The 26,781-nt window shown below is 43.8% G+C and overlaps 1 long non-coding RNA gene across 5 annotated transcripts; it reads left to right on the top strand.

Annotated features, from left to right (window-relative positions):
- The first annotated feature begins 9,193 nt into the window (after nt 1–9,193).
- LOC147261196 (uncharacterized) lies at nt 9,194–25,580 on the top strand. Of its 5 annotated transcripts, XR_015115718.1 has the most exons (6): nt 9,196–9,548; nt 11,480–11,703; nt 24,286–24,360; nt 24,694–24,756; nt 24,858–25,105; nt 25,189–25,580. It is a non-coding gene; the product is annotated as an uncharacterized LOC147261196 (long non-coding RNA). The 5 variants fall into 5 exon arrangements; XR_015115717.1 differs by having other exon boundaries at nt 9,194–9,548; nt 24,694–24,768; nt 24,858–25,580; XR_015115716.1 differs by having other exon boundaries at nt 9,194–9,548; nt 24,694–24,785; nt 24,858–25,580.
- The last annotated feature ends 1,201 nt before the right edge of the window (nt 25,581–26,781 follow it).

Below are 26,781 nucleotides of genomic sequence, written 5' to 3'. Positions count from 1 at the left end.
GAAGCATCCTGGGCCATCACCCTTTGTGGATTGGCATATCACTTCATGCAACATAAATGACACTTGAGTTCATTTGCTGTGTGAGTGTGTGTGCGTTAATGGCCAAATCAGTTGTAAAAAATATACATACATATATATATTACCATAAAAATATTACAGTTCTGTGCTATACAAAAAAATAGACATCATAGTATTATACTGTTATTTTACAGTTCCTACATTATTCTCCATTAACAACTTATTACTGTTAAACTATGTTAAATACTGCAGAAGGTGATCTTTACAGTGATATAAATCAATAACCTAAATGTTTTAAATTTTAAAATGAAAACCCCTGAGGAAATAATAATAATAAGTAATAATAATAATAATAATAATAATGAAGTACCTTCAGGCTCAGGCCCTAATAAATGAAAATATCTACCACAGAAATGGATCAGACAAGAAATAGCATTACAACAGTGGGCATTTATTAAAGCTGAACATTTTCAGTATCCATTAAGTCCACACAAGCACCATTACTTGGTTGTCATATTTTTTTCTGGAACTATGACAAGACATGACGAACTTTACATTCATTAAACTTTGTACTGTCCTCCTGGGTCAGAACTGACCGAGTACATCATCAGCCAATTCAGCTTCACATAACTTGCTTGTTTTTTTCCTTCCTCCCTTTATCCAAAGAAGAGTTTGTTTAAAGTCACTGCATCAAGTAAAAGCTAACTTCATTAAACACGTTTCATAACAGTAACAGTTAAACATATCAAACATGGTGAGTCCTAAAGAGAACCTGGACATCTGAAACAGATGAACTGAACACTTCTGGCTAAAGGAAGCCCCACTTAAAGTCCATCAAATGTTTTAGGAGTGTGGCCACATGGGGATTTACCACCGTAGACTTTTTGTGGACCAGCTTCCCTGTCTTTTTTGGCACCACCTTCCCCCCTGCTGGTCTTTCTTCCCCTCTCAGGATTGATACCAATGAGGCGCCTAAAACAAAAACAAAAAAGAAAAGGTATATAAGATTTTAGGTGTGGTAACTGAAGATCATTTGCATTTATAATTGAACCTTATCAAATTAATTGAATAAAAATTAAGATAAAAAGTAAGATGTATTTTTTGAATCACCCCTGTGTCTCATAATTCTGAGAGAATAATTTCATTTTGACAAACCATTTATGAGAAACAAAACATTTATGATTGTGGATTACAACAGATCAGCTGCTGCCATTACTACAGGATTTATTTAACTTTAATTTGAGGGAATAAGAAACGTTGCTATCCATGGGAAATTTGTCAGCAGTGATTTCTATACTTTTTGAAGACTGTGTTTCAGGCTCCTCAACAATGGTGTATATTGTCAACTTAAGAACAGCAGTGAGAGAAGGACACATTGCTCAATGAGAGCACCACGCAGAGAGACATTGCCAGGCTGCACAGCCCCATTCCTTAAGATGGGTGCCAAAAGGAAGCAGGCTATGCTTTGATTTAGTAGCGTGTGGTGACTTTCACAGATAGGCAAGTAGAGCTGTAAAACCCCACCACACAACCAGCAATCCCTAATTCAATGTGTGATTAAGTTGTTTAATAAACTAGTATCCACACTTCAAGACAATTTCATGATTATGTGCTGCCTTTCCTTCTAAGCTCAGAGTCTCTCTCCTGCAGCTTGCTTCCCTCTGCCTGACATCTTCAGCTTTACCATTGACGCGTGTTGACAAGAACTAGTAGAAGAGACCATGTCTCTCCTGTACTGGCTTCTCTGCATTGGCTCCCTGTCAAATTTAGAATAGAATTCAAAATTCTCCTTCTACCATCAAAGTCCTCAACAGTCAGGCTCCTTCATACCTGACAGAGCTCATAGTTCCCTATTATCCAGCTAGAACCCTTTGCTCCCAGGATGCAGGGTTACTTGTGGTTCCTAGAGTTTCTAAAAGTAGAACAGGAGCCAGAGCCTTCAGCTATCAGGCTCCCCTCCTGTGGAACCGTCTCCCAGTTTCGGTCCGGGATGCAGGCACCCTCTCGACCTTTAAAAGCAGACTTAAGACCTTCCTTTTTGATCAGGCTTATAGTTTAGGCTGGCCCTTAGATATGCTGCTATAGGCTCAGGCTGCTGGGGGATCTCCCATGGTGCACTGGGCTTCTCTCTCCTCCTCTCTTCCCTCTCTGTCCTCCTATATTTGTCATCCATAAATCATACTCATCCGTATTACTAACTCGTCTTCTTCTCCAGAGCCTTCGGGCTCCCCTCATCCCAGATCCTGGGTGCTGCTGGAGGAGGCTACAGACCTGAAGAGGCTCAAGCTGCCATCCGTAGCTCCACCTGCTTACGTCCCCATCTGTCCATCAGTCTCTTCCCTTTCTCTCTCTCTTTATCTCTGTCTCTCTCTTTCCTTCTGCATATCTGTTTCCTCCATTATCTATCCCTGTCTCTGCCCCGCTCTCCTGCTCTCTTTCCCCCTAACTGGTCAAATCAGAAGGCCGTTCCCATTGAGCCTGGATCTGCTCGACGTTCCTGCCTGTTAAAAGGAAGGTTTTCATCACCACTGTTGCAGGATGTGCTGCTGATGGAGAATTGTTGGGTGTAGATTCATTGAAGGAGTGTGGAACTGGACCTGCTGTACCTGTAAAGTGTCATGAGATAACTTTTGTTGTGATTTGGCGCGATATAAATAAAACTGACTTGACTTACTGCACTGAAAACCTTAATTAATATGGTAACTGTGCAAAACTGCATGAAAATGCTTGAGAAATGGTAAACTGTAAATATGTCAACTAAATCAATTAAGTCTTAGCAGACCGAGCTAAAATCAGAAATTGTACAAGCTGTGAGACAGACGGGGGTTGATGAGAGCAAACTCAAACCTGTTATGAGTTGGACTTTTTAGCTGTATTTTATTATTGCTTGTGTTTTGTTTCTTTTCTTTTTTTTTTGTCTTCCTCCTGTCGCCACTATGGAGGTGTGGCCTGGTGGTGCAGCAGGCCCACTGCGCACCTGAGGCTCATCTCCATAATTACTCTCCCTGCTCTTCAGCAGCTTGGCGGCATCGCCTGGCTGCCAGATTGTCTTGGTTGCTGCCTGACTTTCCAGCCATTTTGTCCGCGTTTTGCTTGATCACGTACCTTGCCACAGTTTCCTTGTACTAGTTTCCTTGTTTTTGTTCAGTCCCAGTGTTTGTAGTGTTGTTTGCTCTTGTATCGTTCCCAGTGTGGTTCCGTCCTTAGTTAGCTTATCCATAGAGTTAGTTTGTTTGTTTTTCCTACCCGCTCGCCACGGTGTTGTAGATTATTTAGTTTAGGGCTGATTTTGTGTTTAGTTCGGACTTGGTATTGTTTTGGTTGTTACTGTGTTTTTGTTTTTGGTTATTAAATCTTTTGTCTGTTTGTCGACTCCTTGTTTCTGTGCTTGGTGTTAGCCTTTTTGGGTCCTACTACTCACTTGGACTAGTAGTCCTAACAAAACCCTGACCAAGAAGAGGCTGTTGATAGCTGATCCACAGTGCACCTTAACTCTGAATGCTCACACATGTTGACTACTGTCGCCAGTCTAGATGATGTATTTGTTTACTTGTTTTTGCTTTGTCGTATTCACTGAGGTAACATGCTGCTAACTGCTAAAGACTGTTTTTGAAGTAAGTAAACAACACGAGCAGTTTCCACACCTCTGTGTATTTGCTGTAATGCGTGCAAAATCTAAATTGACCAGAGAACAGTGAAAGCTGTGCTGACTGCAGCTTGCCTGAGTGCGCTTGATTGTTGCTATGGTAACCAGCTATAGGCAGTTACCCAGAAATCCCAGGACTGTCTGTAATACACATGTGCAAACCTCCAAAACAAGATGTACTACCTTCACTTGACTTTCCCCAGTCTCTGTCAAGCCCACATAAATGACAGAAGTGAGGAGGAGCAACAGGCTGGTAGTCAAGCTCTGGTCAAGCCAGCTTCCCAAGACCGTAGCACACTGTGGTCAACAGGGGGCAGCACTGAAGTCAGGTCATGTCAAGTCAATTTATATAGGTAGAGCAGGTCAAACAGGCAACTGCTCAAGGTATTATTGACACATTCAATGACAAAGCACCAATAGGCTCACCCAACAGCATTATGGGTAAGATTGGTAATCGAGCCAGACAGCATGTTAAGATGGATCTTTATTTGTTATACAGTGTATTGACAAGCAGGTTCATCATTCAGTCTCCTTGTGTCAGTGTTCAGGATTTACAAATGTTTCCATGCAAGTTATCTTCTCCCTCATTTTTTACCGCATGCTACATCCACAGGACTTAATGAAAAAAATCATTCAGTGGATCAACTTAAAAAAACCTAAAACTAATTTGATACAACTTAGTTTTAGTTTTCTCAAGTAAAATCTAGGCTTTGGTTGAAAACAAATTTTGATTTAATGTATGTAAATTTTCTTCTTTGAGTCAAAGCCAAAAATTTGCATTCATACAAAGTAAAAATATTATTCATTGCAAAGACCATAAACTTTTATGACTAAGGAAACTTATTTTCTTAATTTGTTTTAATCGCTGTAATCTTGTGCCATGCAATTTTTTTTTTTAAGTTTTCTCAAGTTAAATTTATATTTCCATACGAAGTGTTACGTTCTGCTTGGGAGACAAAGGCCAGGACCCAGTAGGTAGAGACAGGAGTAACAAAGTTTATTTGGAAAGTACAAAACAAAATAGTCACGAGGGACAAGTATCAAAATAAGAGCGGAGGACTTGCCTGGAAAAAAGGGTTAACATAAGGCGCCTCAGAAAAAGGTGAGGGAAATGACAAAAACCAAAAATACCTCTGAGGGATAACAAGACTAAACAAAGGAATCAAAGCAAAACTACTAGCGGCAAGCACACAGCGAGTGGTAGGCACTGGTAGGAGGACTGGAGCCGAAAACACAGGAAGATACATGTGGTCAGGAGAAGGAATCATCCGGCACTGAAACACCGGCAGTGCCGACAGATATAGGCTGGCGAAACGAGCCGATTGCAATCAGGTGTGAGATCCATGTAACCTGGCCCCGCCTCCTACCAGCCTCAGAACTGCAAGAAAAGATACTGAACAGAAACACTGGATCAAAAACATAATACTAACAAAACAAAACCTGGAACACAACACAAAGTAATTCACTGTAACTCTGTTTTTTGGGTTTTTTTGTTTTTGTTTTTTTGTTTGTTTGTTTTTTCATTTTTACAACAGAAATGTAACCAACAAAAATACAAGTTAACTGATTCACTTACTGTAATGCTTTATGGAAGATTTAACAGTCACAGCGACATCAGTACCAGGGTGCCGCTGGCTCCTTAAAGGTCTGGAAAGGCTAACATCTTGGGCGAGAATGACATTCAAGCCAGCTAAATGCAGGTCCCTTGTGTTGAGGAAGGGGAAAGTGGAGGACAAGTTCGGCTTCCACATGAATGGCCTTCAAATACCATCACTAACAGAGAAGCCGATGAAGAGCTGGGGGAAGATCTACTCTGAAAGACACAGCTGCAATCAAAGCCATGCACACTGAGCTGAAGACCTGGCTTGCTGCAGTGGACAGGTCTGTCCTCCCTGGGAAGTTTGAAGCCTGGATGTATCAGCATGGCATCCTGCCAAGGCTTTTGTGGCCACTGTTGATGTACCAGGTCCCAATAACAATGATGGAAACCCTGGAGAGAAACATCAGCCAGTTCCTGTGCAGGTGGCTTGACCTGCCGAAGAGCCCGAGCTGCATTGCCCTATATGGGCACACTAACAAGCTGCAGCTTCCCTTGTCAGGCCTGACAGAGGAATTTAAAGTAACAAGAGCCAGGGAGGTGTTACTGTACAGAGACTCATCTGACACCAGAGTCTCCTCTGCAGGCATAGAAGTCAGGACTGGAAGAAAGTGGCGAGCGCAGGAGGCAGTTCAGCTGGCAGAGGCAAGGTTGCGCCATGGTGTGCTTGTAGGCTCTGTGGCGGTTGGGTGAGCGGGAGTAGGCTCCCATAATACACCACGCTACAACAGAGCTCAGGGGAGAGACACACAGCAGATGATCCAGGGTGAGGTCCAGGCAGAAGTGGAGGAGGAGCGGCAAGACCGTGGTCATGCGTCAGCAAGGAGCTTGGACCAATTGGGACCATGCACTGACTCGTAAAATCACCTGGTCAGAACTTTGGAGATCAGAGCCAGCAAGACTGAAGTTCCTGATCCAGGCAGTGTATGATGTCTTCCCGAGTCCATCAAATTGCATTGCTGGGATCTGGCAGAAACACCATCGTGTCCACTATGCCCTGCAAGAGGATCACTGGAGCACATCCTGAGTTACTCCCCAAAAGCACTGGGAGAGGGGAGGTACAGATGGCGCCATGACCAGGTGCTAAAGGCAATAGCTGACACCATCTGTGCGGGAATCCTGCAGAGCAAGCACCAGCCCCCAGCAAGGCCAAGCATTGCGTTCGTCAGGGCTGGTGAGAAACCTCAGTCACAGCCAAAGGTCCCAGCTGGCCTTTTATCCACGGCAGGTGACTGGCAGCTGAAGGTGGACCTGGGGAGGCAATTGAAGTTTCCAGAGCACATCACCAGCACAACTCTCAGGCCAGACATGGTCTTAACATCAGAGAGTTCAAAGCAAGTGGTGCTACTGGAACCAACAGTCCCCTGGGAAGATCGGACTGAGGTGGCTTACAAGCGGAAGAAGGCAAAATATCTCGAACTGGTGCAGGACTGCAGACTTAATGGGTGGAGGGCCCGCTGTGAGCCAATTGAGATTGGCTGCAGAGGATTCCCAGGACAGAGCCTGCATCGAACACTCAGGCTCCTTGGAATCAGGGGGGCTCAAGAGAGGAAAGCCACTAAATACATCAGTGAGGCAGCCAAGAAAGCCTCTGGGTGGCTATGGATAAAAAGGGGCGAGACATGTTGGAGTCTGGTCAGCCCCAGCTGGGTCGCCCAGGTGAGGGTGTCTGATGATCCAAGACCCGAAACACCCTGGGTTCATCACTGAGGATGTGTCCAAGCTGCACCACCAAGGTGTTTCTCATAACTAATATAGGCTTGTTTGGTATGCCAGTACTAAATTAGTACTGTGATATTGACGCATTTTAAAACGGTATGATACTAGGTTTGGATAATTACATAATATAATTCCAAGATTTTCTGTTTAAATAGAGCCAATGATGACATTTTTTGTGTTCTCCCTTTATTGGGAAAAGTGTCAAAATACATATTGGTACTGGTATCAATACCAAAATGTTGGTATCGTGACAACACTACTGTAATATAAACTAAAAGTATGAAGAACTGGACACACAGGGACATGGATACATGTGAGGGATCCACAACAGCAACCTGCTTTGTTAGCTTTATTAACAAGCACTTTGACACCTCACGACTGCCGAACATTGGAAAATTTCAGGCCCTCATCTTTGAGGAAGGTTGAGTAAATGCAAATGTGTGCGTCAACAAATAATACAGAAGAAACCTACTCATCCATGTTAAAGAAAAACACTTGGCTTCCTAGAAAAACGTAATCAATTGAGCAGTGTGAAACATCGCAAACGGTAAAATGCAGACACATTTTGTGTCTTTGAACGCTTCATTGCCTTCTGCTGCATCTCGCGCGCTCCCCTGCATTTGCTTCTGCTGTAATCAAAATATAAATGCATCCTGTACAAATCAATAACAGAAACATCCAAACATCTGTTTTCACACACCATGAAATGCTGTTCAATGACCTCTAACATTATCCTGGTACAAATTTGAACACAACCAATAGAACAGAACAACTTGCTGTATCCAAATGTCCAAAAGTTTTTGAGCAAGCCCAAATTTTAAAGTGTGGCACTCAGACTGCATTTGCTGTACGTCATTTTTTTTTTGGTTCTGTCTCCCTGAATATTTTCTGCAGTGTATCGATTGTGTGTTTGAGCTCACCTAGATTGCTCAAGTTTAAAGAATAGTTGAGGCCAAATAAGAGAGCACATCCATGTGCAAGTGATAGCAGCTCATTGAGCACCTCCACACCTTCAATAATGATGCCTATGTCACGTGGTGTCTTTAAGCCTCCGAGCCTTAACGGCTAGTCCAAGCAGTCGTAACTGTGAGCTTTATCAAAAAGGAAGGTCTGAAGTCTGCTCTTACACGTAGACTGGGTGCCTGCTTACCGAACTGAAAACAAATCAAGTGTGCTGACAATTGCACATGAACACTACTGCTTCTGTTTACAATGTTAATATTTATGTGATGGAGATTAGTTTTTAGTCTGTCCATCAGTCTCTTTCTGTTTCCCCCTCTTTATCTCTGCCCCTCTCTTTCTTTCAATATATCTGTCTTTCTCCATTCTTTGTTTTCATATATATATATATATATATATATATATATATATATATATACATATGTGTGTATGATATAGCGTTTTAAAAATGTTTAAAATAATATTTATGTATATGATATAACGTTTTAAAAATGTTTAAAATAAAATAATAATGTGCATATATTAATTTACAGAGCAAATTCTAAGAATTTCATGTTGCTTGTTAAGATTTAACGTCATTTGAAAGAGACGGAGATTTTATGATGCACTGATGCCAACAAACCACGACCCTGACCGAAAAAAAAAAACAAAAAAAACTTGAAATTCGCCGCATCCGAGGAGCAAGTAGAGAGGGAAAGACAGTTAATATATCAACACAAATATGTGAGAAAGACAGTTACATTTGCTGTCTTTTTTCAAAAAGAAGGAGGAGTTGCATGTCGCTTCAAAACGAGTCTGAAAAGCCTCCACAAGCGGCGACGAGGACAAGTTGAGGATCACATCATGGCTGCAGCTGGAGGCTCGTACCCCCCAGCCAGCCAGGTTCACCTACAGCTAGCCAGGTTTACTAGGACTGCCAACCGTCCCATATTAGCCGGGACGCCCCGTATCTAAGCTGAAAGAGGCGCCAGTACTGGGCATCGTTTGTCCCGGCCTCCCCGGTAAAGGGCAGATGTATATATTTTTGTGGTTGCGCAGAATGCAGTGAGCCTGTACGATGCCTGCCTGTGGGTTTTGTGCTGTATCCTACGGGCGCTATGACCGCTCGGCGCCCCCAGTTGACAGGCAGGCAACACTCGTGTGTGTGTGTTTGTGTGTGTGTGTGTGCGCGCGGTGCGTGTCGTGTTGTGTTTGTATAACTGTGCCAAAATACATTTTTCTATGCGTTTCGGGAGTTTTGACCCACACGATACCCCAAAATTTTTCGGCCTGGGGGTGTCCCTTATTTCACTCTCTGGGTGTATAAAAGGCTAATGTTTGTGGAGTATCCGGGTAGTTTCCTCGCCACCAAAAATGACTATATACTCACGCGCTACATCAGTTAGATGTGGCGCGTGAGAATGTCAGCGGGAGTAGTTGCTAACGGACCTCCCCTCCTTTTGTGCTGTGTCAGTTAATGTGTACCTGCGAGTCTGGAATTCTTTTGTCCTTTTTCCCTTTCCCATATAGGTGTGTGTGTGTGTGTGTGTGTGTGTGTGTGTGTGTGTGTGTGTGTGTGTGTGTGTGTGTGCTTTTGTTGACGTCCCGTGTTCACAGTGAATGACGACCGTGAGTATCGTCATATTGCGGCGTATTTTTTCTCTTGCTCAGCCGCGATATGTGAGTTTCTAGGTGCCATGTCAGCCGTCCTTGTTTACTATGTGTTCTTTCCTATAGCTGTTAAGTTGTTCGAGAGTAGCTGATGAGTATTTGTGTGTTTAGTCTCCCATTCATAAACACCTGTTACCGATCGGACATTCGCGCTGTCAGGTGCGCTTGTTTTTGACACCCGCGCAGTCACAGCGGGCGGTGTTTACGTACCTTTAGACTTAGACTTTCTTTATTGTCATTGCACAGAAAAACACAGCAGTGAGATTTTGGCAACGAAATGTCGTTGCTTGGCTTCCGGATTACAACAGAGATGGAATTGTGGGTTTAGTGTAAAAATTAAAATATAGTCTATGTAACTAAAAACAAGAGCTCATAATAATGAGTGCAATAGAAAATAAATAGATAAAACAGAATATAGACAACAGTGTAAACAACAGAATAAACAGTGTATGTTGTTGCACAAATATGAGGTAATTGATAAATATAAGATATTGCTAGAAATGTATTGTCCATATGAAAAATATGCACTGAGAAATATGTTGTCCAGAAAGATATTCTGATATTGTCCGTGGGGTGTGTGTGTGTGTGTGTGGGGGGGGGGGGGGGCGTGGTTATTTGGCATTGAGCAGTCTGATGGCCAGGGGAAGTAACTGTTTCTGAGTCTGGCTGTTCTGCAGCGGATGCTGCGGAACCTTCTGCCAGACGCCAGGCGGGAGAACAGTCCATGCTGGCAGTGGCTGTCTGCTATGTCCTGGATGGGCGGGAGCGGGGTCCCAATGATCTTCTCCGCCGTCCTCACCACTCTCTGCAGAGACTTCCATTCTGAGGCCCTGCAGCTCCCAGACCAGACGGACATGCAGCTGGTCAGCAGGCTCTCGATGGTCCCTCTGTAGAAGGTGGTTAGGACGAGAGGGGGGAGGGAGGCTCTTCTCATCCGCCACAGGAAGTGTAGGCGCTGCTGTGCCTTCTTCGCCAGGGAGGAGGTGTGGAGTGACCAGCCGAGGTTGTCGGTGATATGCACCCCCAGGTACTTGGTTGTGCTCACGACTTCCACGTCTGTGTCGTTGATGCGGAGGGGTGTGTGGCTGGGTCTGGATCTCCTGAAGTCCACGATGATCTCTTTGGTTTTGTCGACATTCAGGGCCAGGTTGTTCACCTTACACCAGTCCACAAGATGTTGCACTTCCTCCCTGTAAGCCAGTTCGTTGTTGTCCTGAATGAGGCCCACAACTGTTGTGTCGTCTGCGTACTTAAGGATGTGGTTGCTGCTGTACCTTGGGCGACAGTCGTGGGTCATCAGGGTGAACAGCAGGGGGCTCAGAACACATCCCTGGGGGGAGCCGGTGTTCAGGGAGATGACACTGGATGTGTTGTTACCCACTCGGACAGACTGGGTTCTGTCGGTGAGGAAGTCCAGCAGACAGTTGCACAGGGAGGTCTTGAAGCCCAGGGGCTCCAATTTGCATACCAGGTCCTGGGGGATGATCGTATTGAAAGCTGAGCTGAAGTCCAGTAACAGCATCCATACATGGGTGTTCTCCTCCAGGTGCTCCAGGCTCAGGTGGAGGGGAGTGGAAATGGCATCCTCAGTGGAGCGGTTCGGTTGGTATGCGAACTGGAACGGGTCGAATGATGGGGGGAGTATAGAGATGATGTGGTCCTTTGCCATCCTCTCGAAGCACTTGATGATGGTGGATGTGAGTGCAACGGGGAAAAGTCGTTTAGGCATGTGATGACTGGCTTTATGTTTATATCAATATTTAGGCATTCAACGAGGTATTCTTTGTAAAGGTAGCTAATGAATATCAGTTGTGTATAATTCACATTTGCATTACGTGAAATACAAAAAATTATTTTAGTTCATTTGTTTATTGTTGTTACTATTTCAGACCTGATTGAGAACAAGAGCAAGTATTAATAAAACGCACTGCATGAAGAACAACCAGTCTTCCCTCCTATCTGTGTCCTGACCAACACCCATCGTGGATGCTGAATCAACACTAAAGAACTTGCCCCTCTTCCCATAGCTCCTCCTATGCAATACTGAGTTGGCAACCCTAATGTTCACCTTGCCGGGTCAAACGTGATGTGGGGTGAATTGGACAAGTAAATGGTGAGTATACTGTCTAATTATAGGCTGCCATGCCAATCTTTAAATACCGTAATAATAATGGAAGATTTGTGTGATTTATTGAGAGCGTTTTGTTTTTTTTACAAGTTAGACCTACTGAGAAATGAATTGCTGACTGTGAGTCCCCCCCAGTGGTGATGTGGGCATTTGCCGGTGCTGTGCAGAGTAGCCTAAAATAATTATGTCGTCATAACATTTATACCATGGATATTATTTGAAATTGAGGCTTGTAAGTCCCACAGCATGGCAAGTAGGGACTTGTATGTTGTTTTCAGAATGTTCTCTATATATGTTTGAGGACCTGTGTCCCTCTCTCATCCCTGAGCTGTCATATGCACTTTGCGTTCTGGCACCTTATGATTTACAAATTAAGCACTGAGGCAAAGTGTACATAAGTACAAACACACACACACACACAATGTGCGTGTGTATACATAAGAGTTAGCGTAAGAGTAGGGTAAACAGTAGAAAAAGACACAATCAACAGTCATGTTCGGTATAAGGGCTAATCTTGCCAGTAACACTGCTTAAAACTGCATTAAAATGTTCTCTTTTTACTTTCATTGTCTGATCAAATTTAAGTTATTTCCTGTTTGCAATTAGTGAAATTGGCAAAAATATGGGGACTTATCAATTCCAGCCGTTTCAGAAGCAAACCTGTCCATTATTACCACTACTGACTAGGGTTGCCAACCGTCCTGTAAAATATGTAATCGTTCTTTATTTGGCAATTGAATGTTGCGTCCCGTATTTAACTGATACGGGGCACGATTTGTTCAGTATTTTCATAAATATCCAATCCACATGTCTGTCTAACACATATGAACACGAAATCTAACAATAATGAACAAAATAAAACAGGAAATACTACGCTGTGGCGGGATCTACCCAGGACACAAACACCTCTCCACTCAGGTCCTCTGTATGTTTGTGCCTGGCTGCCTGCACATGGTGCTTTCACGGTTGCATAGAAACAGACAACAAATACCGGCTGCTCAAATAAACCCCCGATTTTTAAAAATGTCCGCTGCCTCCTGGACTCCACCACGTCTTCAAAAGCAAAAACGCTTGCAAAAATTCAGACGTGAGTGGAAAGAAGAGCGTTCTTGGCCAAACAGCGTCAGTAGAGCTGACTACAGAGCAAACTCCTGTCCCAGCTGACTTTGGCTGAGAGGCGGGGTTCACCCTGGATGGGTCACCAGTCCATCACAGAGCCAACACATAGAGACAGACAACCATTCACTCTTATAGCCACATCGGTCAGTTTAGAGTTTCTGATTAATGTAGTCCCCTCTTGCATGTCTTTGGACTGTGAGAGCTAGATGGAATACCCAGAGAGAGAACCCACGCAGGCACGGGGAGAACATGCAAACTCCACGCAGAAAGATCCCGCGCACGAGCCGGGACTCGAATTTGCAACCTTCTTGCTGTGAGGCGACAGTGCTGACCACTGCACCACCGTGCTGAGTGGTTTACATTGTAAGGTGCAATGTGGCACAACAACTTTCGGGGCTACCAGAATCCAAACCATTGTAGTTTTTAACAACTTTTGTTCAGCACAGTGTCATACGTCATTATTAAAGTTAACGCCCTAGGAGGAGCAAGCGTTTGTTCGGGGTCCAAAATTGGCTCAGAGTTGTACTTTCATATGCATATTGTGGACTTCCTGTCATGATTTAGGTCAGGGTGTTGTATTATTTGTAGGTCTTGATGAGATGAATAATTGAGTTTTGTTTCGATGTCTCTACGACATTCCTACAGGCCCTGGTGCCCCTTTTTAGAAGCCTAGGTGGAGCTATGGGGCACATTTTGGCATTTTATGATGTTTATGGCATTTTATGGAACTTTGGGGGTCAGTTTTTGCATTTTATCAAATGCTTTACCAGACCTGATGGGCGTGCCAAAATTGGTGAGTTTTTGAGCATGTTTAAGTGACAGAATAAGAAAGAAAGAAAGAAATGGAACAGATACAATAGGGTCTTTGCCCCTTTCGGGGCTCAGTCCCTAATTAAAGCTACAAGCAGCGTTGTTAGGCTCCCTGTGGCTGCGGCCGGGTGGCAGTCGTCGGCCTGAACCCAACGGTGTATTTGCCAAGTCTGTAGGCCTTTTAGTTTAGGACAGTGGTCCCCAAACTACGGCCACCTGAACAATAACAGAGACGCATTTTGATTTTTTTTTTCCATATGTGTATTTGTATTTGATAATAAAATTGATAACAAGCGATGAATTATTTTCATTATTAACTATTAAGGTGTGTTCACTAGGGCTGCAACGAGTAGTCGACGTTGTCGACAAAAATCGATAATAGCAACTGTTGACGATGAATTCCATTGTCAACTATTGTCGCCACACGCGTTTTTCCAACAGAGTGAGGCCTCTCAACTGATTATAATCTCTGCTGAGAGTCGCTCATGCGCAGTAGCGTCTCTGTCTCTGAGCGGTAACATTCAGGAATGCGGTGTCAATATCAGGTACGCGTACCAAAACTTCTAAAGTTTGGGAGCATTTTAGCCTGGATACAGCGGATAAAAGGACTACTTGTAGAGGTTGCAAAGCAGACCTTGGTGTCATGGCGATGATGCAGGAACATTTAAAGAAGCCCGTCGGGCAGTTGAAGGAAACGGAGTCTGACTCGCCTCTGTGAGATTCAAGCAACATTCAAGCCAGTACGGTTTTTAGGACACACATTGTACATTTTATAAGCGTGTTGTCGCTATAAAAGAGAGCTCTAGCATTATGAGACTGTGCCTGACAAACGTGTTTTAAATTAATGAATGGTCAATAAAAGATGTATTTTTCATTGTACCCGTCTTTATTGTTTATTATCATTTGCCACATAATTAAATCAACTTCATGCCAAATTTAAGAAAAAATTAATAATTATCAGATTAGTCGACTAATCGTTTCAATTGTCGGTGACTAGTCGACTATTAAAATAGTTGTTAGTTGCAGCCCTGATGTTCACACCAAACGCAACGCGAATTTTCACGTCGCTTTATTGGAGCGAATTTGATCGCTGGATCAATGTTTATATTTGCGAATAAAGCAACACGAAAATTCACATTGCCGTTTGGTGTGAACACACAGTAACTATTTCATACACGCATAGAGCGTGACATTCTATTCCACCCTTCTGCAGTCTGTGCCCCTATCTGGCAGCACCCCAGGAAAAAATCCTAGACCCGAACCCAGAGGGAGTTGTTTGGTAGTGTCATTATAGATTTCCTGACCTTTTTCCTGTGAAGAACCCAGAGAGGGTTGTTTGGTTGAGTGGCTTTCTCGAAAACAATACATTTTTACGTTTAGGCAACCCCATGATCGTCACTTTTTCTGTTACAAACTGACCATCAGAGAAGGGGAAAGTTATGTGGCCCTCACAGAAAAAAGTTTGGGGACCCCTGATTTAGGAGTTAGAAGCCTGAGTCTGATCAGAGAGAGAGAGCAGAGCTGAGAGCTGGCCCTTTAAGAACCCCTCCCCCACTGCTCTGTCTTTGATCTGTGCTAGATTGGAGAGCAGAGCTGAGAGCTGGCCCTTTAAGAACCCCTCCCCCACTGCTCTGTCTTTGATCTGTGCTAGAGTGGAGAGCAGAGCTGAGAGCTGGCCCTTTAAGAACCCCTCCCCCACTGCTCTGTCTCTGATCTGTGCTAGAGTGAGAGCAGAGCTGAGAGCTGGCTCCTTAAGAACCCCTCCCCCACTGCTCTGTCTTTGATCTGTGCTAGAGTGAGAGCAGAGCTGAGAGCTGGCCCTTTAAGAACACCTCCCCCACTGCTCTGTCTCTGATCTGTGCTAAAGTGAGAGCAGAGCTGAGAGCTGGCCCTTTAAGAAACCCTCCCCCACTGCTCTGTCTTTGATCTGTGCTAGAGTGAGAGCAGAGCTGAAAGCTGGCCCTTTAAGAACCCCTCCCCCACTGCTCTGTCTTTGATCTGTGCTAGAGTGGAGAGCAGAGCTGAGAGCTGGCCCTTTAAGAACCCCTCCCCCACTGCTCTGTCTTTGATCTGTGCTAGAGTGGAGAGCAGAGCTGAGAGCTGGCCCTTTAAGAACCCCTCCCCCACTGCTCTGTCTTTGATCTGTGCTAGAGTGGAGAGCAGAGCTGAGAGCTGGCCCTTTAAGAACCCCTCCCCCACTGCTCTGTCTTTGATCTGTGCTAGAGTGGAGAGCAGAGCTGAGAGCTGGCCCTTTAAGAACCCCTCCCCCACTGCTCTGTCTTTGATCTGTGCTAGAGTGAGAGCAGAGTTGAGAGCTGGCCCTTTAAGAACCCCTCCCCCACTGCTCTGTCTTTGATCTGTGCTAGAGTGAGAGCAGAGTTGAGAGCTGGCCCTTTAAGAACCCCTCCCCCACTGCTCTGTCTTTGATCTGTGCTAGAGTGAGAGCAGAGCTGCCAGCTGGCCCTTTAAGAACCCCTCCCCCACTGCTCTGTCTCTGATCTGTGCTGGAGTGGAGAGAGAGGAGAAGCACCAGAATTGGAGTGTGGACAAGAGGAAGAAGTCGGCATACGCTGGTCAAGAGGGACACAGAATACCATGTTTTTGTAGGGGTTTTTGTCAGGAATGCAGTGGTGTGTTTGTTAAAGCTGTGGGATGGATGGTGTAGACGTGAGAAGCGTTTGTTTGACAGTATGTACCCTGAGAGGACACCGTCTCCCCATAGACTTCCATTGTAAGGTGAAACATGTCTCCCCCACTTTGACGGCTTGTAAAATCCAAACCCAGAAATTCAGATAAAAACTTTTAATAACTTTTAATCAGCACAGTTGGGAGAGTAATGTGTGAAAGTTTGGAAGTGATAGCATGAATGCCCTAGGAGGAGATAGATTTTGTTCGGGGAGTAAAAAAAGGCCTCATTTTGACAGTTTTGTCCAATTTGTGGACATACTGTTGTAGACAGGTGAGGGGTCAGAGTGTATGAATTTTGCGTCTTGATGAGACGAGTCCAACAGTGTTGGTCCCATGTTTGTGGGACTTTCGTTGGAGGAGTTATAGCGCTCTAAATTATAGAAATTATCTTTTTTGTGTGTGGCTCCCTAGGTGGCGCTATAGACTTTTGTGGTGTTTTTCTTTTTGATTAGTGAATGTTTAGCCAGACCGGACAATTGTGCTGAATTTCAGCGAATTTCATGCATGTTCAGGGGGTGAAATTAGATGATGCTCATATTGCGCAGTCATTGACAGCAAGAACAGTCCAGGACCAGGTTTTGAATGGTGTGGATGTGAAAACCGGCTCCAGGCCGTCTGGCCCAGCTGCCTCATGGGTGTTGGGGGGGCTGGGACACTGTTTAGTGGGTGTTTGTAGTGTTTTTAGTGCTGCTGATGTGTTGATCTGCTGAGCAAACATAATAGGGTCTTCGCCTGAAGAACCTTCAGGCTCAGGCCCTAAAAATGTGCGGGGAGGAGAGGAGAAAGGAGGGCTCCATGTAACCTGATGTGTCCCCCAGCAGTCTCAGCCTGTAGCAGCATAGCTATCAATGGTTCAGAGCTACCTGAACCAGTCCTGACTGAAGGCTCTGTCATAAAGGAAAGTCTAAAGCCTGGACTTAAACGTAGTTAAAGTGTCTGCCTCTCTGACCCATGGGGAGATGCTGGTTCCTTAGTAGAGGAGCCCGGTAACTAAAGGCTCTACCTCCCTGTCTGTTTTTAGAGATACTGGGAATCACTAACAGACCTGCATTCTGGGAGCGGAGTGCTCTGGTGGGACAGGAGGGACAAATGAGTTCTTTCAAATAGGATGGGGTTTTATCATTGAGGGCCTAATGAGTCAGCAGAAGGATTTTGAAGTCGATTCTAGATCCTACAGGAAGCCATTGGAGAGAAGCTAAAGTGGAGAGATGTGTTCTCTCTTCTTAACTCCTTTCAAAACCCTCACTGCAGTGTTCTGGACCAGCTGGAGACTCTTTAGAGAGTATTTAGGACATCCTGACAAGAGAGAGTTGCAGTGGTCCAGCCTAGAAGTGACAAATGCATGCACCAGTTTCTCAGCATCACTCTGGGAAAGGATGTTCCTAATCTTAGTGATACTGCAGATGGAAGAAGGCGGTCCTAGTCACATGCTTTATGTGGGAGCTGAAGGAAAGGTCTTGGTCAAAAATGACCCCAAAGTTCCTTGCAGTTGTCCTCTGGGTCAGGATGATGCCATCTAGAGTAGTGATCTGGTTAGAGAGGTGTCCCTGAGGGGTTCAGGTCCAAACATGATGACCTCAGTTTGATCTGAATTTAGCATTAAGAAGTTGGAGGACATCCAGGATTTAATGTCTTTCAGGCAGTCTTGCAGATTAGTAAACTGGCTTGTGTCGTCTGGCTCTATCGACCAGTAAAGTTGTGTGTCATCCACATAACAGTGGAAGTTGATTGAGTGCTTCTGGATTATGTCACCAAATGGGAGCATGTAAAGAGTGTAGAGAATCGGTCCTAAAACTGAACCCTGTGGTACACCATATGTAACTCTACTGTACTCTGAATGGTCATTATTAACATTAACAAACTGAAACCTATCTGATAAGTATGACTTCAACCATTTTAGGGCAGTTCCTTTAATCCCAATTTCATGGTGTAGTCTCTGTAGCAGGATGCTGTGGTCGATGGTGTCAAATGCAGCACTGAGGTCCAAAAGGACAGAGACGAGACCTCTGTCTGAAGCTATGAGAAGATCATAAGAGACTCTGACCAGTGCTGTTTCAGTGCTATGGTGTTCCCTGAATCCAGACTGGAAGGCTTCAAAGAGATGGTTGCTGTGCAGATGTTCATGTAGCTGCTCCAGGACAACCTTCTCAAGGATCTTGGAGATGTAGGGGAGGTTGGATATTGGCCTATAGTTGGCTAACACATCTGGGTCAAGAGAAGGTTTTTTAAGTAAAGGGTTAATGACAGCCACCTTAAAGGCCTGTGGCACATAACCTGTGACTAAGGAAAGATTAATTTGGTTCAATATAGAAGTTTTGACGAGAGGGAAGGCATCCTTAAGTAGTCTTGTCGGGATGGGATCCAGCAGACAAGTGGCTGACTTGGAGGAAGTAACTGCAGAAGTTAAGTCTGACAGGTCGATGGGGAAGAAGCTGTCCAAGTGAGCACCAAGTCTGGGAGGTGCTTCTATGGGAACTGTAGTCTGTCCTCCATTACTGGCAATCTTTGTTCTGATATTCACAATCTTTTCAGTAAAGAAAGATAGGAAGTCGTTACTGCTGAGAGTTGAGGGGATGCATGGCTCAACAGCACTATGGTTCTTGGTGAGCCTGCCCACGGCGCTGAAGAGGAACCTGGGGTTGTTCTTATTCTTTTCTGTAAGGGATGAGTTGTAAGCGCTTCTAGCATTACGTAGTTCTTTTTTATATATTAATAAACTCTCTCCTTCCTGGCTTGGCGGACTTCCTCGTGCTGGCTGGAATGTGTCTTCCTTTCCAGTTGTCTGGTCTTCTGTCTTTGATCTGTGCTAGAGTGAGAGCAGAGCTGCCAGCTGGCCCTTTATGAACCCCTCCCCCACTGCTCTGTCTTTGATCTGTGCTAGAGTGAGAGCAGAGCTGAGAGCTGGCCCTTTAAGAACCCCTCCCCCACTGCTCTGTCTTTGATCTGTGCTAGAGTGAGAGCAGAGCTGAGAGCTGGCCCTTTAAGAAACCCTCCCCCACTGCTCTGTCTTTGATCTGTGCTAGAGTGAGAGCAGAGCTGAGAGCTGGCCCTTTAAGAGCCCTTCCCCCACTGCTCTGTCTTTGATCTGTGCTAGAGTGGAGAGCAGAGCTGAGAGCTGGCCCTTTAAGAACCCCTCCCCCACTACTCTGTCTTTGATCTGTGCTAGAGTGGAGAGAGAGGAGGAGCACCAGAATTGGAGTGGGGACAAGAGGAAGAAGTCAGCATACGCTGGTCAAGAGGGACACATAATACCATGTTTTTGTAGGGGTTTTTGACAGGAATGCAGTGGTGTGTTTTTTTAAGCTGTGGGATGTTTAGTTTAGACGTAAGAAGTGTTTGTTCGAGAGTATGTACCCTGAGAGGACACCGTCTCCCATTGTAAGGTGAAACGTGTCTCCCCGACTTTGAGGGCTTGTAAAATGGACACCGAGTGACTTATTACAAAGTTTTGAGCAACTTTTAATCAGCACAGTTGGGAGAGTAATGTGTCAAAGTTTGGAAGCGAGAGCATTAATGCCCTAGGAGGAGATAGATTTTGTTGGGGGAGTCAAAAAAGTCCTGATTTTGACAGTTTTGTCCAAATTGTGGACGTCCTGTTGGAGTTAGGTCAGGGGTGTGAGCACAGCACATTTTTTTGGTAATGAGACGAATAGAACTGTGTTTGTCCCATGTTAGTTGGACATTCGTAGGATCAGTTATGGGGCTTTGAAATTTTGTTTCTGTTTGTTGTTCCTTAGGTGGCGCTATTGATGTTTTTGGAATTTTTTTGTAGAATATCGAATTTTTTGCCGGACTGGACCTGCGTGCCAAATTTCAGCGAATTTCATGCATGTTTAGGGGGTCAAGTTAAGCGTTTAAGAGTTTGCGGAAAAAAGGGAGTTTTTTGCGAGCAATATTTTCATTTCTGAAAGGTGGTAACCTTACTACAGACTCCAAAACCTGGACAGGCAGACCTGCTCCAATTTCACCATGTTAAAACAGTTTGAGAACAACTTACACCCTGCAGTTTTGCCATCTTTGTGCCTCACTCGTGATAACTTTTGCTTGTACTTGCACTTTGTGTGTGTGTGTGTGTGTGTGTGTGTGTGTGTGTGTGTGTGTGTGTGTGTGTGTGTGTGTGTGTGTGTGGTGGAGACCTGTCTACAACCCACCTGAAAAAAAGGTGGCCAGGCACTGCTCCCGGATCTAATTTACCATGTTCTGTCCTCATCACATATTTTGTTTATTCTCTCATAACGTGACAGCACAATAACATTAACATCATTAACTTTTCACTTGTTAAACAGAAGCTGTCACACCGCAGTGAGGTTGTCTCGTCTGGGGTTTTCTGTCTTGTCATTTCCTGTTTTATTTTGAAAGTCTTGATTCTCCTCTCGTTTCAGGTCACTTGCCCTTTCTCATGTGTCATCAGTGTCATCCCTGATTCCTGATTGTGTCCACCTGTTTCCCATCATCCTCATGTGTGAAATAGTCTGCGTCTCCCCTGTCTTGTGCTGAAGTGTTTCGTCAGATCACCTAATCCTTGTCTCGTCACAGTCTTGTCCTTGTTATGCCTGACTGAGCCTTCCTCGTTACCGAGGGATTTTCTGTTGTTCGATTTCATAGCCTTAGTTTAGTTTGCTGATTGTAATTAGAATAGAGCCACCGATTGTTTTAGGTGTGCCTTTTTGTTGTAGCCTAGTTAGTTTTTTTCCCTCCCATTTGGAGTTCTTTAAGTTGATATTGTTTGTAGCATTTCAACGCCTTCTTTAAATAATCGCCTAAGTCATTTCTTCAGATTTTTCAGGAAACACAAAAAAACGGAATCATTGGTTGAATATATGATATTTACTAACAATGTTAATCAAAACAGTTATAACAACAGATGCACATTGACATACAAACAACAAGGTCAGTCAAACATGCAACATGAGAGAATTAAATGACTTAAGCAAATTTTCGAACATGCCTTTGTGACTCAGGCAATTTGAAACCTTCTACTCTGTCAGGTATAAAGCCTAACTAACAAACTAACTGAACGTAATGCTGAGGAGGCATGTGCATTTCTTCACTTCTCCTTCCAGCTCTTCTTTGCTGGGTTCTTGACTGATGCCTATTAGTGTGGCAAATTGTCAAAGAAGTGATGACACTCAACAGGCATGATGGGTTTCATTGACTGGAGGTCCTGGAACTTTCTCTCCTTGATTGGCATTGGCATCCTTGATTCTGATAACCGCAACTGTCGCTCCACATAACGATCTCCCTGAGTTCTGGATGGCCTTTGATCACACCTTCAAAATGACGATACTGAATATGTGCAAATACCTCACTACAAAGGTCACCGTCTGATTCGTCCCAAAGGTAGCAGTAGCCTTCCTTTGATCTCAAATTGAAAAGGGTGAAGTTATGGACCTGCAGTTTTGTTCTGTAATACAGGCTGCTGGCTTGGGTTTTTGGACACAGAAGCACAGCTTGCAAGTCCATTGTCCAAACTGACTTCTCTTCTCTTGCCTCGCTTCATCCTTCTTGGTGACGTGTGCGTCATATGCAGCCTTACTGATATTCCCATGTTTGAATGAAACACAAACATCGCACTGATCTTTTTGTGGAATAAATACAGAATAGTTCTCCTCATGGAACACAACTGTGAAATATTGGACTCCAACAGCCCTCACTCCAGCAGTTGCAGCTGCTTGTTGATATTCACGATGTAGTTGGGAGATGGTTGTGCCTGGGTAAAAGAACTTCTTGTCTTTGTAGGTAGCTGTGCTCCTGCAGTAGTGTGAGTCAACACTGGGCAGGTCCCTCAATCAGTTCTTAATTAAATCCTTGACATCAGGTTCAACCTTTGTCTGCTTGCCACTCTTAGGTCCAGATTTAGACGACGTCGCTGCTTGTTTTTCAGGGTCGACGAGGTCGTTCAGCCATTTTGTAATGGTTCTTTCAGGGAGACCAAGTGTAGAAGAAAAAAGTGCCTTGCACACTTTAACACTTGTTCCATCTTCAAGCTTCAGTTGGTAGGACAATGATGAATTGCGTCGGGATCCCTCAGCAGCCTTTTTTTGCTTTATGTTAACCTTAGTGGCCAAAGTGGTGACGTATAACCGACGTTCTTCCCAGATGTTCATTTCCCAAATCTTGTCAAATACCCACTGCCGCTGCTCTTCTGTAGGGACTTGGCAGTCTCGAGTTGAGACTCGCTGACAGAACTTGGAGTTGCAGGGAGGACCCATAGCCTTTGCACTTATTTCTTTGCCACCTTTGCTCTTGTAAGACATTCTTTTGAGACGTTTTTGCTTGGATTCATTTCGCTTCCATGTTCTTGGATTAAGGCGCTTATTTCTTTTCTTTTTGCCTGCATTGTTTAAAACAACATCCTCATCTTCATGCTGCTGTTCTAAAGTTGCTGCCACCATAGTTAGGTTGTCTTCATTTTCAGGGGCAGAGGACTCATCACAGGTTGGGGTGTAGTCCGGATCTTGAATGACATCATCCCCATCCTCATCCTCATCATCATCATCATTTGATGTCTCCTCTTCATGGTGTGGATGTGTCTGCTTGTCATACTTAACATCTATGGGAGCTGATGCTGCATCATTACCAACAGGCTGCATAAACTCTTTAATGACAGTCTCATTGTCAGCCTCAGTAGATGAGGACAGACTGGTGTCATCATTGCCAAGTGCGTCTCCTACCAAAATGGGAAAAAAAAGAAATTGAAACCCTTCAAAAATGTGTGATCATTCTGAGAAACATGAATTGCCTTGTGGTCAATCGTATTAAGCTACATCTAGGATTCCCAAAATGCTTTGCATGTTGCATACTATAATACCAGACAAATCATGTTATGATTACTCATATTATGTTTAACTGAAATTTTCATTAGTTAAAAGCACAAAAGTAAAGAGGGTCCTTTGTGAGTTTTTCTAGATTGTAGATTGTAGATAACCAACTGCCCTAGAAAAACAAGTAGCCTAAGCTAAATTCCTAAACTGACATTTGAACTAAAAAGACTGATTAAAAGATGAAATATTATTCAATATTTATAGCCTAGCGTATATTATAGTAAACATCTTCACCTACCAATATCAGAGGAGCCCTGAATCATGGAAATAAAGTCAGCAACTCTGTAGAAGTTTCTTCTTCTTGAATCAGCCGCCATCTTGAAACACTTGTAAAATTGCCCAAGTCACATTGTCTTTTGACTTAGGCAAAATAAAACTGCCTAAGTTATAGGCATGAGACATAGGCAATTATACTAAAGGGGTAGAAGGGCAAGATCTGTTTAACTGAGGATGTAGGCAATTTTACCAGAGGTGGCCAGCATCATGAGGAGATGATTTATGCAAAAAAAAATCATTTTAGGAAAAAAATGACTTAGGCAATTATTTTAAGAGGGTGACGATTTGTTTTTCCTCCTGCTGGAGAGTTTTCAGTTGGTAAGTTTCACAGCCTTAGGAAGTTTTGTAGCCTTTTGTTTGTCCTCCGGTCGGAGTTATTTTATGTTTCCTAATTTTACAGCCTCTTAGGAGTGATTTTTAGTTTAGGAATTATAACGTTTCATAGTCTTTTTCCCTCAGTACAAGGTGATTTTCTGTTATTCATGAAAGATCTGCCTTGTGGACACATCTCTGCGCCTGGGTCCTCCGTTTACCACGGACTGTCAGAAGCAGCAAAAGTGGTTTGAATAACACTGCAAATGACCTAGCCTTGCAAGCATTAGCGCACAAAATACAGGGCCTTTCAGACAAATCCATCCTGACACTATGTGTATGGAAAGCCCACATTGCTCTCAGCGCAAACTTTAATCCTTACCTTGTTTTGAAGAATTATCACAACCGGTCCTGCATATCAGGTTTAAGCAGGAAACCATCATTTTTCATTAGATTTCAAAAATACCCTTTCAAGTAAAGATTCCCTTTTTTCAGAATAGGAGCAGCTTAACATTTTTTGCTGTCTTTGACTTAACAGATAAGCCTGCAGACTGCAACGACCTGTGAACAGAGGGGAGCAAACCAGTGGCATCTGCACCATCAGACCCAGCAGGTTGGAGCCCTTCATCGCCTTTTGTGTCATGAGCACAAGTACCTTTTTTTCCCAAAATTGGTCTTTTTAGGAACCCTTTTTTTTAAAAATTAAAGTCAAGCATGTTTGACCTTTAGGAAAGTGCATGCAGTGACACCTTAAAGGATGAAAGAGTTGTCAGGTGGAGAATAAAAAGAGAATTTATCCACACCGGTTCCCCAAATAACCAGTTTCTGTCAGTAGCTTCATATTAGCAAATTTGAAAGTTTAGTCCCTTTTTTCCTATCTAACTTTCTGCATGAAATGTTGAAAGGTCAAACTTTTCTTCGCTTGTTCCATTTTTGTTCCACTTAGATCATGGAGCAGTGGTGTAACAAAGGTGGATGGTTCAGTGAACTTCGATCAAACCTGGGAGAAGTATGAAAATGGGTTTGAAGATTTTCAAGGTTAAAGACAAGTGCAATTACCCCTTAAACTGTTTTTGTGCTTCTTAAACCATGTCCTCAATTCTCTTGCAGGAGAATTTTGGCTTGATCTCAAGAGGTTACGCTCTCAAGCAGCCCAAGGCAACTCTGTCATTCACATCCATTTTGAAGATTGGACACAAATTTCCCTCGGCAGTCCGGAAAGTAGCTATACCCTTCACCTGGTGAATCTGTCAGGCTACGTCCCTGGCTCATGAGCAACTGCACAGGTGTAATGTTTTCCACCAAGAACTGAGACAATCACAAGAACCAGGAATCCAACTGTGCACAGAACTACACAAGTACAGGGGGTGCAAACGTAGTGGACATGTTTTAGAGATTTGTGGATATATTTGTACAACTTAAAACTTGTTTCACTCTTCAGGTGGATAGTGGTTCAATTCCTGTGGAGACACCAACCTGAATGGGAAATATTTTCATATCTTCAGGCGGTGGTCAGACAATCAAGGAGAGATCAATGTGAAGCCAAGCCGAAAGATGTCCTGCTGCCTCAGGCTCAGCCCGATGTCTGTCCACCCATACACCTTGTAGGTGCCATGTAGTGTTTTTGTGTCACATTTGGGGAAGAGTCAGGTGGGTGGTACATCAGCAGAGGAGTAAAATCAGCTGTTCTTCACCTGTTGATGGATGAATGAACTGAGAGGGTGATGGGGAAAGGTCCTACTTTGCTGACTGCTAAAATACACTGTTTTTGGATGTTTTTTGGTTTATGAGGATGTTTCACTGTCTGTGTTATTAGCCTTAATAAATACGTGAATCGTCATTCCTCTGCAACTCAGTTTTATTATTTAGAAGCGCATCCGGCAAGTTTCCTATGCACCCTCTGAGATGAGCTCCCTTCTGACAAATGTCACAGATATTCTCTAATGAAAACAGAAGCAATTCTAAGTGCTCCATTGTTGTTTGTTACATCTAGTCACACAGGACACAAACTAAGGTTTTTCTCAGTTCTAAACTCAAAAAGCTATGGTATGCCACTTAGTTCAGATAGTTTTTAATATCCATCCATTTTTCAACTGCTTATCCTGGTAAGGGTTGCGGGGGGGCTGGAGCCTATTCCAGCTGTCTTTGGGCAAGAGGTGGGGTTCACCCTGGACAGGTCACCAGTCCATCGCAGGGCCAACACATAGAGACAGACAACCATTTACAGCCACTGCTATGCCTACGGTCAGTTTAGAGTATCTGATTAACCTCGTCCCCTCTTGCATGTCTTTGGACTGTGGGAGGAAACCGAAGTAACCGGAGAGAACCCACACAGGAACAGGGGGAGCATGCAAACCCTCCAGAGAAAGACCCCGTGCTCAAGCCAGGGTCTGAACCTTTACCCTGCTTGCTGTGAGGTGACAGTGCTGACCCAGCACCACACTGTGCAGCCCACTTTTAATATCAAGTAGAACCAAAATGTACACTAAAATTAGGAACTGAAACTGAAATGAACAGTTTGTTCTGACCTGTACACAGTGAGATATCCTCACTCACTCTATTGCAGAGGTCAAAGGTTGTAGAATAAAAATTACAACGTATTGGGTCACACTGACTGTTGCTATGCAGCTGAGGTGGCCAAGCTTGAAAATTTGTACCCTTGAAGAGTCATCTACAGCATTAAAGGATTCTGCCTTTAGAAACTGCCTATTGTTTAATGAAATACAGTCGAGAATTATCCACTGACAGCAGTTGTTTTCTTATTTTTTCAGAGTTATAAGACAAAAGAAGGTTTGGACCCATTTTCGAAGTGACTTCCGTAACTCATTTGAGCTTTCATACTTTATGTTTTATATATGAGCTATTTTTATTTCTATTTAACTTAATGAAATTATGATGGCTTCACATGACACACTGAATCTTCAGTTACCACATCCAAAAACTTTCACTTCTGCACTGGGAATTTATTAAACTATAGGCACCTGCTGTATGTTCAAAGTGTCTTTAATGACCTCTAGAGGTCAGTGCTGCTCTG

This window comes from Aulostomus chinensis, chromosome 5 (genome assembly GCF_037954235.1).
Source record: "Aulostomus chinensis isolate RoL2024-O1b breed Wild chromosome 5, RoL_Achi_v1.0, whole genome shotgun sequence".
Lineage (NCBI taxonomy): Eukaryota > Metazoa > Chordata > Actinopteri > Syngnathiformes > Aulostomidae > Aulostomus > Aulostomus chinensis.
The sequence above is the reverse complement of the archived record's forward strand: the minus strand, read 5'-3'. Positions and strand labels throughout refer to the sequence as shown.